Below are 16308 nucleotides of genomic sequence, written 5' to 3' on the forward strand. Positions count from 1 at the left end.
TTGGATCCACTCATCAAAGTCCTCTTTTTGGGACTTAAGAGGCATAGCCTCCATCCTACGCTGGCTATGTAGTTCTGGGGTTTGAGTCAATTAAACTCTTACCCAACTCGGTGCTCAATACTACTCCCAAAATATGTGCTCATATTAAACTCATCATCTAGTCTCATTGGACTTTAATTTAAATCATCAAACTCATCTCATTTTATGTTCATCAATCATTATACTTCCAAAAATATCATTTACATCTCATCAAAACATCTTACTCAAAATATCATTTGCTCAAATTCATTCAAACTCAACTCTTTTGCTCTTTCAAAACTCAATAAAATACATATATAGTATTAATTCATATAACTTTTTCTTTATCAATGAAAATAATAAAAAGCCAACATCTTTACTCAGAACATGTATAAAAATATTCATGAACATCAAATCAATTAGGATTCATGGGAAAGTAGCCATGAACAATAATTCAATAATATGAGAGATAACAATAATAATAATATTAATGCATAAATATATCCAACTCAATAGAAGAAGAATTATTTCATTTAGAATTCAAAATTTGGATAAAATTCAACTATAATTCAATTATAATGAATTTAAATATTGGGCGCATGGACGAACTCAATCCAATGCTATGAAAGCCTTACATACCTTAAATCCGAAGGTTTACTCCGAATTGGAACACTCTTGGACCCCTAGCCTTTTCTTCTCGCCGGAGCATTTTGTGTACTACCCGGAGTATAAGAATAATCGGAGTAGTATTTTTATACTACTAAAACTAAAACTATATTTGAGAAGAAGTATATAGAGAGAAGAAATGCTTAAGAAAGCTTGATGAATAAAATGAGGAAATAAGGTGGGTATTTATAGGTGGGAAAGAGTGACCTAACAATAAATAAAATAATTATAAAGAAAAATCTGAAAATTTAATGGAATATATTGATGTCATGGATGATGTTAAATGGAGGACAATTTATGTCATGCATGATGTCAAATGTATCTAGATGTTTCCATGGTAGGTAAGATGAGTTCTTTTTAACAGAATACTCTTTTTCGAAGCTGCGTTTGAATAAGATAAATTCCTTATTAGGATTTGGTGTCTTCATAAGAATTGTATATATGGAAGTCTAGTTTCATATCGTTCAATAATAAACCAATTTGGAGCAACCTATAGTGAGATATGAATTTGCTTCTATAAACACTCAATTCCGTCACAGTACTATATCTTGCAAAGATTAATTTATTTGACCTACTAATACTCCGAATATTAAGATATGTTCTTCATGAAAGTTGTAGGTAAGGATGTTGTGGTTACCCAGAAATTTGAATCACCTAATTTGGACTAACCTATGAAAAGTTATGCCCAAAATACAGATGCTGTATTATTTTCGTCGAGAATTGAAATACCGACATACAACATTTTAGGGGTTGTTACAATATCTCCCCCTTGGGATCATTCGTCCTCGAATGAAGGTGAAAATAGGAGACATAAAGAATGAATATCATCAATACATCAATTTCTCAAAAACTCTGATACTCAAATGGTCAATGATTCAAACTCAAGAATAAACATCGACTCAAAGGTAGAAGTAAGGAATATTACCTTCAATATCATCATCAGAAGGCATAAATAGATGAGGATAGTTAGCCTTCATATCTTCTTCAGCTTCCCATGTAGCCTCTTCAACAAATTGATTTCGCCATAGGACTTTGACAGATGCCACTTCCTTAGTTCTTAATTTGCGAACCTGACGATCAAGAATTTGAACTGGAATTTCTTCATAACTCAAACTCTCTTTCACCCCAATGCTCTCAGCTGGGACAACAAGTCAATGATCTCCCAAACACTTGTTAAGCATAGAGATGTGAAACACGGGATGAATAGCAGCTAATTCTGGAGGCAACTCCAATTCATAGGCTACGTTACCTACCCTCCTCATAATCTGATAAGGACCAATGTAGCGGGGACTAAGCTTCCCTTTCTTTCCAAATCTCATCACACCCTTCATGGGTGAAACTTTCAAGTATACCCAACCGTACACTTCGAACTCCAAATCTCTTCTTCTAACATCAGTGTAGGATTTCTGGCGACTTTGAGCAGTCCTCAACCTCTCTTGTATGGTTTTCACCTTCTCCATAGCTTGGTGAACCAAGTCTGGTCCAATCAACTCAGCTTCACCAACTTCAAACCAACCAATTGGTGATCTGCATTTCCTCCCATACAGAGCTTCATAAGGAGCTATTTGAATACTCGAATGGAAACTATTATTGTATGCAAACTCAATAAGAGGTAAATGATCATCCCAATTACCTTTGAAGTCAATGACACAGACTCTTAACATATCCTCCAAAGTCTGTATCGTATGCTCTGCCTGGCCATCTGTTTGCGGATGAAAAGCAGTACTAAGGTTCACTCTTGAACCCAAGCCCTTCTGAAATGACTTCCAAAACTGAGCAGTAAATTGAGCTCCCCTATCAGAGATGATAGACAAAGGAACTCCATGCAGTCTAACAATCTTTCTAAGATACAGTTTGGCATAATCCTCTGCAGTGTTCGTAGTCTTAACCGGCAAGAAATGGGCCGATTTAGTCATCCTTTCCACAATCACCCAAATAGAGTCATGCTATTTGCGGGTTCGTGGTAAACCGGTAATGAAGTCCATATTGATCATTTCCCACTTCCATTCCAGGATCTCTATATTCTGAGCCACTCCACAAGGCCTTTGGTGCTCAACTTTAACTTGTTGGCAATTCGGGCACTTGGACACAAACTCTGCTATATCTCTCTTCATTCCACTCCACCAGTATACTTCTCTCAAGTCATGATACATCTTTGTTGAACCTGGATGGATGGAATACTTAGAATTATGGGCTTCTTTCATAATTCTCTCCCTAACACCATCAACACTTGGAACACATAATCTTTCTTGATATCTCAACACTCCATCTCCCCCTTTGGTAAAAGCCATTACCTTCTGCTTGTGAACCTCATCCTTCAGTTGAAGAAGAATGAGATCCTGATCTTGCTTTTCTTTCACCTCTGCAACTAGAGATGATTCAGCTCCATTTTATACTATTGTACCACCCTCACTAGAGTCAATAAGTTGAACTCCCAAACGCGCAAGTCTATGCACTTCCTTTGCCAACTCCTTCTTTTCCTCTTCCACATGGGTTGTAATCCCCATAGATAACCTGCTAAGAGCATCAGCAACTACATTTGCTTTACCTGGGTGGTAGAGAATGCTCATGTCATAATCCTTGAGCAACTCTAGCCATCTCCTCTGCCTCAAATTCAGCTCCTTCTGGCTGAATACATACTGTAAGCTCTTATGGTCTGTGAACACATTCACATGTACACCATAAAGATAGTGATGCCAGATCTTAAGAGCAAATACCACAGCTGCCAACTCAAGGTCATGAGTGGGGTAGTTTCTCTCATGAGTCTTAAGCTGCCTGGAGGCATAGGCAATGACCTTACCTTTCTGCATCAATACACATCCCAACCCAACTCTTGAAGCATCACAATAGATTAAAAAACCATCCGTTCCTTCGGGTAGGGATAGTATTAGAGCAATAGTCAATCTAGCTTTCAACTCTTGAAAAATTTTCTCACAAGCATCAGACCATTGGAACTTAGCCTTCTTCTGAGTCAGCTTAGTCAATGGTGAGGATATGGATGAAAATCCCTCAACAAACCTCTTGTAGTAACCAGCCAAACCTAAGAAACTCCTTATGTCGGTTGGAGAGGTGGGTCGGGGCCAGTTCTTAACTGCCTCAATCTTTTGAGTATCAACTTGGATTCCATCCCCAGATATAATATGGCCTAGGAATGCTACAGACTCAAGCCAAAACTCACACTTTGAAAACTTAGCATACAACTCCTCCTTAAGAGTTTGAAGGACAATCCTAAGGTGATTAGCATGCTCACTCTTACTTCTAGAGTAGACCAAAATATCATCGATGAAGACAATTACAAACGTATCTAGGTATGGCTTGAATACTCGGTTCATGAGGTCCATAAAAGCTGCTGGAGTATTTGTCAATCCAAAGGACATAACAAGAAACTCAAAATGACCATAGCGGGTTCGAAAAGCCGTCTTTAGGATGTCACATTCTCTCACTTTCAACTGGTGATAGCCTGATCTGAGGTCTATCTTAGAGAAGCATGTGGCACCCTGAAGTTGGTCAAATAAATCATCTATTCTGGGGAGAGGGTACTTGTTTTTAATGGTGACCTTGTTTAGTTGTCGGTAATCAATGCACATTCTAAGGGACCCATCTTTCTTTCGCACGAATAGGACAGGAGCGCCCCAAGGTGAGACACTTGGCCTAATAAATCCCTTATCTAGGAGGTCTTTCAGTTGTTCTTTCAACTCTTTCAACTCAGCAGGAGCCATCCTATAAGGAGGAATGGAGATAGGTTGTGTATCAGGAAGGACATCAATACCAAAGTCTATCTCTCTATCAGGAGGGATTCCGGGTAGATCCTCAGGAAAGACTTCAGGAAACTCATTCACAATGGGAACTGACTCAAGAGATGGAGTCTGATCATTAATATTTTTGACTCGGACTATATGATATATACATCCCTTAGAGATTAATTTTCTGGCCTTAAGGTAGGAAATAAATTTACCCCTAAGCACTACAGAATTCCCCTTCCACTCTAAGATAGGCTCGTTTGGAAATTGAAACTTGACAATTCGGGTCCTACAATCAACTGAAGCATAACAAGAATAAAGCCAGTCCATACTAAGAATCACATCAAAATCAACCATGTCCAACTCAACTAAGTCAGCCATGGTATCCCTATGATAGATTGACACAGTACAATTTCTATAGACCCTCTCAGTTAAGATAGAATCACCAACAGGAGTAGACACACTGAAAGGCTCAAGAAGACACTCAGGAAGGATCTCAAATTTACTAGCCAAGTAAGGAGTCACAAAAGATAATGTAGCACCCGGATCAAGTAATGCATACACATCAAAAGAAAGGACTCGGAGCATACCAGTAACAACATCGGGTGCATTCTCTTGGTCTTGGCGACTACCCATAGCATACAGATGGTTGGTTCCCCCACCTGCACTTGAAGCTGCACCTCTATGATTACCTCTATTCTGTGGAGCTGCAGAAGAAAACTGAGCTCTACTACTTCCATCTCCCTGCCTCTTTGAAGGACACTCATTCTGGAAGTGGCCTGTCTTTCCACATCCGTAGCAAGCATTGGTGCCCACACGACACTCTCCCAAATGGAGCCTCCCACATCTAGCACATGGTGGTTTCCCTCTAGAACCTTGAGCCATACTTAATTGAGACTGAGAACCTTGAGATCGAAAGTTTTGGTGACTTAGCGATCTCTGATCATACCTGGTATTAGGTGTAAAAGCATTTGTTGGGGAAGGTGCATAATTGGAAGACCTTTTCTGAAAGAAAGATTTGTTACCCTTCCCTTGCTTCTTCTCATTCTCATGCCCAGCAGACTTAGCCTTGTTGCTTAGGTGTTCCTCTCGGTCCTTTTTCTTGTCATCCTCAACCTGCTGAGCATACACCATCAATCTAGAAAAATCCATATCAGAAATCATTAGCATTGCCTTACATTCTTTCTTTACATGTTTGCCTAGGCCAGAGACAAACTTCCTCATCTTAGACCTCATATGAGGAATCATTTTTGGGGCATATTTGGATAATTGAATAAACTTCAAACTATACTCTTTCACAGTCATACTCTCTTGCTTTAGGTTCATAAACTCCTCAATTTTTGCTTCACGTAGCTCTTGGGGAAAGAAGTTATCAAGAAATGCTCTTTCAAACTCATCCCAAAGAGCAGGCTCTGCATCCTCACCTCTACTTACTTCCCACTGGTTATACCAGACATTTGCCACATCCTTGAGTTGATAAGACACCAACTCAACCCCCTCGATCTCTGTAGCATGCATCGCTTTTAGTATCTTCCACATCTCATCAATGAAATTTTGGGGGTCTTCATCAACGTTGGAACCCGTGAAGATCGGCGGATTCATTCTCAGAAAATCTCTAATCCTCGTGGCAGCAGACGGCTCTTGATAACTAGATCTAGGAGTTGGTGAACTTTGGCTACTATTTCGAGCAGCCACCAACTGGGTGAGCATAGCAATCGCTCCTCAAAAATCTTCCTCAGAAATAGGAGTGGCTGAACAGTAGGTACTTGGGGTACCTCAGTAGACCTTGCAGGTCGGCCCCTAGTTCTCCGTGGAGGCATCACTGACTGTGGAACCTTAGTGCTGGCAGCGTTCCTCTGACTAGCTAAACATTTATGAGGCATGTCTGAAACGTGTAAACGCACGAATTAGAAAGAAAGATTTTATAGAGTTAAACTCTATCGTACGAACTCAGATTATGAAAGAAGTGAAATAATTCCTAATGTCCTATAGCTTCCTGATTATAAGTGTGGTGCACGACACACCTATAAACAAGACTCTACTAGACACGGCTTCATAGACACCCTAGGACTCTTGAACTCTGTGCTCTGATACCAAGTTTGTCATGCCCCGAGAGGGTACCCTAGGCGTGGCCGGCACTCAGAAACCATTTCTGGCTTCCGATAGAACCACTTGGTCTCATTTCTTATTTATTCATCAGCAGAAGACTTAAGAATACTAATGTGGGCTTGTCATAATCAAAGGAAAAATAGATAATTCTTATAAGAAGTAGTTTCTAAGGAGAACTACTCCGATTACATCATCAGACTCTGTCTATGAAGCCTCTAATACTCTTAGAAGGTGCCAATGACATGTCCATGGCTACCTCAAAAGAAACATCACACTCAACAATAATAAAAGGATAAGGAGTTCCTTCGAATACAAGAAGGACTCACCAAATAGTCGAAAAGAAATGATCTTCAACGATGTGCCTGTTGAGGATCTCTAATACCTGTATCTGCATCATAAAACGATGCAGGTCGAATGACGTCAGTACGTGGAATGTACGAGTATGTAAAATGGCAGGAAGGTAAGGACAGATATCAAGATACTCCTCTCAATAAAACTCAGCTCAGAACTCAACATCATCTCAACATCAATATGTAATGCAAGTTTAAAATATAATAATAAAAATAATAGTAATAAGAATTGCTTACTCAGTTGGGAGTTTCTCTAACCGACAACCATCACTTATGAGCTAGCAATGATACAATGAAGCGATGTCGTTGCCACATCCATCCAATACCTTGCCAGGGTAAAGGACATCACCATCTTGGATCCACTCATCAAAGTCCTCTTTTTGGGACTTAAGAGGCATAGCCTCCATCCTACGCTGGCTACGTAGTTCTGGGGTTTGAGTCAATTAAACTCTTACCCAACTCGGTGCTCAATACTACTCCCAAAATATGTGCTCATATTAAACTCATCATCTAGTCTCATTGGACTTTAATTTAAATCATCAAACTCATCTCATTTTATGTTCATCAATCATTATACTTCCAAAAATATCATTTACATCTCATCAAAACATCTTACTCAAAATATCATTTGCTCAAATTCATTCAAACTCAACTCTTTTGCTCTTTCAAAACTCAATAAAATACATATATAGTATTAATTCATATAACTTTCTCTTTATCAATGAAAATAATAAAAAGCCAACATCTTTACTCAAAACATGTATAAAAATATTCATGAACATCAAATCAATTAGGATTCATGGGAAAGTAGCCATGAACAATAATTCAATAATATGAGAGATAACAATAATAATAATATTAATGCATAAATATATCCAACTCAATAGAAGAAGAATTATTTCATTTAGAATTCAAAATTTGGATAAAATTCAACTATAATTCAATTATAATGAATTTAAATATTGGGCGCATGGACGAACTCAATCCAATGCTATGAAAGCCTTACATACCTTAAATCCGAAGGTTTACTCCGAATTGGAACACTCTTGGACCCCTAGCCTTTTCTTCTCGTCGGAGCGTTTTGTGTACTACCCGGAGTATAAGAATAATCGGAGTAGTATTTTTATACTACTAAAACTAAAACTATATTTGAGAAGAAGTATATAGAGAGAAGAAATGCTTAAGAAAGCTTGATGAATAAAATGAGGAAATAAGGTGGGTATTTATAGGTGGGAAAGAGTGACCTAACAATAAATAAAATAATTATAAAGAAAAATCTGAAAATTTAATGGAATATATTGATGTCATGGATGATGTTAAATGGAGGACAATTTATGTCATGCATGATGTCAAATGTATCTAGATGTTTCCATGGTAGGTAAGATGAGTTCTTTTTAACAGAATACTCTTTTTCGAAGCTGCGTTTGAATAAGATAAATTCCTTATTAGGATTTGGTGTCTTCATAAGAATTGTAGATATGGAAGTCTAGTTTCATATCGTTCAATAATAAACCAATTTGGAGCAACCTACAGTGAGATATGAATTTTCTTCTATAAACACTCAATTCCGTCACAGTACTATATCTTGCAAAGATTAATTTATTTGACCTACTTATACTCCGAATATTAAGATATGTTCTTCATGAAAGTTGTAGGTAAGGATGTTGTGGTTACCTATAAATTTGAATCACCTAATTTGGACCAACCTATGAAAAGTTATGCCCAAAATACAGATGTTGTATTATTTTCGTCGAGAATTGAAATACTGACATACAACATTTTAGGGGTTGTTACAAATCAGGCCTTACTTTTACTCTGACGTCAATTCGAATAGCTTAGCTCACTGTGGATTGGAATAACAGACTTGGGCCTGGTAGTAGCCTTCGATTAGGCGTTGCCTTAGCATAATGACCTTCTACCCTCTTTCCCTTCTCTTTTCAGCTTGTTTGTGGATGATTTGAGCTTTTGGGCCTCATTTGGCAATTCAGATTGAGTATGGGTCAAGCTTGGAGTACTGAAGTGATTAGTTAAGAGAGGACGTCTATCCACGGTGGTTTCATAATGACATGGTATTATTCGTTAGCCGCTATCATTGCAGATTCAAGGTTTGGTCATGCTGCCCATTTATCCTCTATAGAGATGACTTATTTGATCATGGACTCTTGCTCATTTGAGACACATCTGCAATTCGAGGTTCAGGCGCTGGACTTCTTAGTTGGGCCCTCCATATTGATTATTTGGAGATTACTACTGATTTGCCCCTTTTAGATTCATCTGCGGTTGGGCTTCTTGGCTGGGTTGTTACTATTAGATACTATTGATTACTAGGAGGCTAACTGCAGTTCAAGGTCCGAGCTATGATTTTCTGGCTCTAGACTCATTGTTTCTCATTCTCAGTAGTTTTAGCAATTCTGTGTATCCGTAGGGCTTATGGAGGCCTGCTCAGGTTTTTATTTAAACTTGTGCATGAGTGTACCGTCTAAACTTATGGGGGTCTAATTAGGTTTATATAGTTGTATTTCATTCCTTTAGTTCCTTACACTCGTGTGCATCTTCTTATTTTCTATCTCATTCAGTTATTTATCTCAGATTCTATCTTTTCTTATTGCTTTTACTTGTCAAGATCAGTCTGTCTATGATGCCTACTAGGTACCTTTTGTTTTGGTGCTCATACTACTCTCTCCATCTATTTTTGTGATGCAGGTCCGAGCACCAGTTACCAGCACTGATTCGCGCCAATTGCAGTTTGCACCAGAGATGAGGGTGAGCACATGACATTTTGGGATCTTCATGTCTCCATCTGTACATATTTGACCTTCTTTTTGCTTTTTGAGACAGTCTTTGTTTCTGTGGTCCACTTTTGAGACTTGTATCAATATTTTATAGTATCTTTGTACTTGTGACTTCCAGATTCTGAGAAGATCTTATATTTTGATGTATATATAGTTATTCATTGTGCTTCCGCTTACTCCTGTTGTTCATGTTATTGTTCTAGTATTTGTTTAGTTTCTACCCTTAATTCCATTATTATAATTAAAATTAATACAAAATATTATATAAATAAAAAATGATACTCTACTTGGCAAACTCAATTAGGTGAAATCTTGATTACATTAATACATACTTCTAGAATAATTTTGATAACTTTGTGTAATAATTGGATCAATTGAAAAAGTTTTCAAGACTATAATCAATAAGAACATATTTAAACATTTGTGGTGTTAGATAATATATAATAATTTATATATGTCTATTCGTGTCTTATGAAATATACAATAAATATATATTGTCAATTGAAAAAAAAAATAATTATCAAATTATAATTAATTATTATATATTTTAAGAAGTTACGAATACAAACAATATATAAATATATTATTAAATAAACATACGGCCTCTTTCTAAATTTTGGAATGATCATCTAGACATCCTGCGTAATTTTTTTTGTTTAGTTTAATTTTAGGGGATAAATGTCATGAATAATCACTCTTCATACAATTTTGATATGAATTTGGTGATTTATTTTTTATAAAGAAAACGATGGCTATAAGAAACCACGTATGCCCTTCTCTATTATATACAAAGTGTATTGTACATACTGACAGAAGAACTAGAAGGAGTGGAAGATTCTAGATTGAGAGATGATACCACAGAAATAGGGGGAGAATCGTACAATATATTTCTTCATTAGGCATTCTTACTGCCACTAAACCTGTAATTCCCCTTAAAACGTTGTATGTGGTATTCCAATTTTTGACAAAAATGATACTGCTTCTGTATTTTGGGAATAACTTCATATGATGGTCCAAATTAGGTGATTCAAATTGCTGAAGAACCCCGACATCATTCTCTACAACTTTTCTGAAGACCATAGTTTACGATTCGGAGGTTAACTAGGTCGAATAAGTTAATTTTTGCAAGACCTGGTGTTGTGACGAAATGGAGTATTTGTAGAAGAGAAATCATACCTCACTATAGGATGATCCAATTCAGTTTATTCTTGAACGACATGCAAGGAGACTTCTAGATCTACAATTCATATGAAGACACCAAATCTTAATTAAGAGGTTATCTTGTCCAAACGTAGCTCCAAAAAAGGTCATTCCGTAAAAAGAAGATTCATCTCACCAAACATGGAGGATCTAGACCCATGACATCAGTCATGACATCACAATCCTCCATAAATTTTCAAGATCATTCTTTGTAATTATTTTATATATTGTTAGGTCCCTCTTTCACACCTATAAATACCCACCTTAGTTCCTCATTTTGTTCATCAAGTTTTCTCAAGCAATTCTTCTCTCTATACACTTCTTTACACATTCTCAAATATAGTTTTAGTTTTTAGTAGAGTAGAAATACTATTTTAGTGATTCATATACTCTGGTAGTACACCAAATGCTCTGGCAAGGATAAAAAGGTAGGGTTCAAGAGTGTTCATTGAGTTCTTCGATTCTGAGTAAAGCTTCGAATTCCAAATATGTAAGGTTATTCATAGTATTGGATTGAGTTCGTCCATGCGCCTAGTATTTAAATTCATCGTAATTGAGTTATAGTTGAGTTTTACCCTAATTCTTGAATTCTAAATGAGTTGATTCTTCTTCTGTTGAGTTACATATATTTATGCATTGAGATTATTATTATTTTTTGGAATTGTTGTTCGTGGCTACTTTTCCATGAACCTTAATTGATTTGATGTTCATGATTATTATATTTTTATGCATATTTTGAGTAAAGATATTGGATTTTAATATGCATTGACAAAAAGAGTGATTTGAATTAATACTATATATGTATTTTATTGAATTTTGGAAGAGCAAAAGCATTGAGTTTAAGTGAATTTGATTCTTTGGGTTAAATGATGTTTTGAGCAAGATATTTTGATGAGATGTAAATGATGTTTTGAAATTTAATGATTAATGAAGAGGTAATGATGATGATGATGCGTTTGATGTTATAAATTAAAGTCCAATGAGACTAGATGATGAGTTAATATGAGCACATGTTTTGGGAGTAGTATTGAGCACCGATATGGGTAAAAGTTTAATTAACTCAAATCCCAAAACTACGTAGCCAGTGTAGGATGGAGGCTATGCCTCTTAAGTCCCAAAAAGAGGACTTTGATGATTGGATCCAAGATGCTGATGTCCTTTACCCTGGCAAGGTATTGGATGGATGTGGCAACGACATCGCTTTGTTGTATCATCATAGCTCATAAGTGATAGTTGTCGGTTAGAGAAACTCCCAACTGAGTAAGCATTGTTTATTATTTTATTTTTTAAACTTGCATTGCATATTAATGTTGAGATCAGAGTTGAGTCTTCCTAAGAGGAGTATCTTGATATCTGACCTTACTTTCCTGCAATTTTACATACTTGTACATTCCATGTACTGACGTCATTCGACCTGCATCATTTTATGATGCAGATACAGGTGTTAGAGATCCTCACCAGACGCATCGTTGAATATCATTACTTTTATCTATTTGGTGAGTCCTTGTATTCGGAGGAACTCTTTATCCTTTCATTATTGTTGAGTATTATATATTTTTTGAGATATCGATGGACATGTCATTGGCACCGTCTGATGGTATTAGAGGCTTCGTAGACAAAGTTTGATGATCTAATTGGAGTAGTTTTCCTTTGAAACTACTTTTCCTAAGGATTATTTCTTTCCTTTGATGTTGATGATGGAGATCCCACATAAGTATTCTTGTTTTCACTTAAGTCTTTCGATGATAACGGGTGAGTGAATAGCTCTTGTTTTCACTTTAAGTCTTTCGCTGATGACGAGTGAGTGATGAGACCAAGTGGTTCTCTTGGAGAGCAGAGATGGTTTTTGAGTGTCGGCCACACCTAGGGTACCCTCTCAAGGCGTGACAAAACCTAGGGTCAATGTGGTGGGCAGGCACATAACGATCTCTATCACCATCTTTTTCTCTCCAGTTGGTGCCTCTATCAGGCCAATCTCTTTCCCTTTCTCTCCAACCATCATCATGATCCTTGTTCCAACCTTGATTTCTGCCCGGCCTTGGATAGCTCGGACGAGAACCCCTACTTAGTTTGTTTAGAATTTGACTTCCTCATTATACATCGCATCAAACATAGCACCATTTGGGTTCAACCCACTATTCGCACCAACCACACTCACGGCCTTATAACCACCACTCATGACATGCTTTGACAACAAGTCAATATAGGTCATCATCTTTGCCATATTTTCATCATGCTCATGATTTTTCTCCAATTGCTCTTTGGTCAGACCAACATTTAGAGGGGACACATGATCCTTCCTTGAATGTCATGCATGATTTATTTTGGTCACCTCATCAAGCAATGTCGATGCCACAACAAATGGTTGATGCATAATCCCACCTTGAATGAGTTTATCAACTACTCTCTTATTCATGGTATCAAGACTCTTATAGAAGTATTGCAGCAGCACATTATCCGAAAATCCATGAGTAGGACATTGTAGTAACAACTTTTGGAACCTCAACCACGTTTCTTGAATGGGCTCACCATCAACCCGTTTGAAATTCTAAATATTGTCCCTCAACTTTAATATCTTCGAGATAGGGAAAAATCTTTCATAGAACGCTTGTGTTAGCTCCTCCCACGAAGTAATAGAGTCCCTTGATAATTCGGCTAACCACTTTGTTGCTTCCCCCACTAGAGAAAAGGGAAACAAACTGATGGACTTTTGAGAAATACTCTTGAATGAGAATGGTCCACACACATCCAAGAAATTTTGAATGTGATCATGTGGGTCCTCATGAGCAAGTCCCTCAAAGAAACCTTTCATCTGCAGCAGTTGAAGCATACTTTGGTTACACGAAAAATAACATTGCCCACAGTTGGGGGCAACGAATAGCACCAGAGCTTTCCATTTGATCCATGTTGACATCATTCAAGTTTCCGACATCATCATTCTGCCCATGTAGACTAGCAGTGTTTATCCCATTAACACTCATGTCTTCACCAATTGAGAGCAAACAACAAGAAAACTAATAAGAGAATTCTATTACAACCAAATTAGTTCATGAAAATACTTCAATAAAAGAATTCTAAGCACCACTCCCCCAGCAACGGCTTCATTTTTATAATGATCAATACACCTCTTATGATTCCAAGTGTAGGCGATCGCTATCAAATATAAACCCAATGAAGAGTTGGGGTCGATCCCACGAAGAGCGGTATTGAAGAGAATTCAAATACGAAGTACGAAGGTGTTCTAACTTCTTGTAAAGTAGAAACAAATAAAACGTAACATAATGTAAATCGCTAAATTTTAGTTATTAATATAAAGAGAGTTTGGTAATATATCGTTAACAAAAACAGTGATCACGGGATTTGAACAAGTAGAAGAGGGACTTCTAGGGGGGTGTAGTTAGAATCATAGTTCGAACAAGGATAAAAGTACAGTTCAACATAGTTAATTATCGATGAGTAGGCTAGATCAAACACACATTCGATATGCACTTTTCAATCACTAATTGACTTTCCATGCACGTTCTCTCGAAACTAAACATGGATACTACTACAAATAAATTCAAACCTTAGCACAATTTCCTCTCTCGAGTGAAATTAACAATTGACATACATCAACGGCTATTCATTAGCTCACCCATTCCATACTACCCTCTCAAGAAAATATGGAGATATAAAGTAGAATTAAGTTTGCAACCTCAATTCATAAGTTAAACATGTGAACTAATAAAACCCATCTCAAATTTAACACAATGTTGAGCTAATACACAAAATCTAAGTTCAAAATTAAGATTAAATTATATTTGCACACCCCTAGAAGCCAGAGGTTTACCTACATATGATAAAGAGAATTATACTGAAATAGTTGTTTGCCATCAATTCCAACTGAATTACCCTTCAAATTGAATTACCCAATGCAAAAATCAACAATTCCCATAAGTATTTGGGGTTCTTCTTTTGGTGTTTAGAGCAGTGAAAGTATCAATCTTCTCTTTCTTCGGAGCTATTTATACCTTCCCAAAAAGTGGCAAAAAACTCACTTCAGAATCATTTCAACGACATTAGTCGTGCTCGTCTAAGGGTTCGGTGAGTCGTCAATTGGGAAGACTCCTTGCTTTTCATTAGCTTCACTTCTTCAGTACTCAAGCTCCCTTTTGGCTAGCTCTAAAGATCCCGCATTCCTAGTTAGCGAGTCGCCATTTGGAGTTCAAACTCGCCCTTTTGCCATTTTTTCTAATTAGAAATCTCAGAATAATTTGGCGAGCTAAGTCAAGCTCACATTCCGTGTCGGCGAGTCACCGTCTGCATATTTCTCTCCTCTTTTCACCACGCTTTCTGAGCAGAACTCTCTGACATATTTGGTGAGTTCAATCGTGCTCGCCTTTCAGTCTTTTGGATCGCCCAGTTGGCTTGACTGTTGGCCCATTTTTTCAGAACTCTTAGGCGATATAATGGTTCACTCAATGAGTCACCGAGTCCCCTTTGGCGAGTGTCAGCCTTCCTTCTTTGCAATTTTTTCCAACTTTTTGGCTTCTTTTTTGCAATATAATGTCCTTGCCTTGTCCTTACACCTTTATAGCTGCAAATCAACACTTTAACATCAGTTATGGACACAAAATAGGTATTGAGGACACTAATTCGTGAAATAACAAGCCCTAAATGAATGTTGGAATGCAGTATCCTCTCTTCTCAATTATATAATGTGGAGAAGTGTTTGATTCTTGAGAGAAATCAAAACCGTTGTTGCTTTAAAAGTCAACTGTAAATCATCATTGCTTTAAAACTCAACGTAGTGGTTGTAAATCATCACTGCATTGCACGTGTTTGCGAAGTCTTGAGAACATCTTTTACAAAGTTATTATTTGTTCTGCAAACAATTTGTTGCCGAATGTTACAAAAATTTCTAAGCAACTAATTGTGCTCGAATCCACAATTGGGGTCGATAAGTCTACACGATAGTATTGTCTTCTGTGGAAGTTGCCTGGTGATTGTCATTTTGCCTCTTATTCAACCGCAATTGTGAACATAAGTACACAACCAATGAGAGTTTAGTATGAGTTAGTTGCTTTATCAATATATATAATTGTTGATTTAGTTATCTAACTATGTAGTGCATACTTATTTCATGGGAGATTGAACTCGTTCGTGGGTCTGCGTTTTTCATATAGACCCTGGCATAGAAGTTGAAATGTTTGTCTCTACTCAATTCTAACTTGCGGAAGGCGTCACATTCTTACTTCGATTATATATGTCCAGTATTGGGTGTGTGTTTTTCTTCTCTCTTTTTTTTTTGGGGAGGGGGGGGGAGGGGGGGATTGTACGAAAGATAATTATTCAACTCTTTCTTTATGATTTTAAATTATTGGAAGTATAGTAAAAGGTTTTTTAAAATACCCATCAGGGCATACCTGCTCTCTTGCTGCAGAAGTTATTGGC

This window comes from Solanum dulcamara, chromosome 1 (genome assembly GCF_947179165.1).
Source record: "Solanum dulcamara chromosome 1, daSolDulc1.2, whole genome shotgun sequence".
NCBI classification, from domain to species: Eukaryota; Viridiplantae; Streptophyta; class Magnoliopsida; order Solanales; family Solanaceae; genus Solanum; species Solanum dulcamara.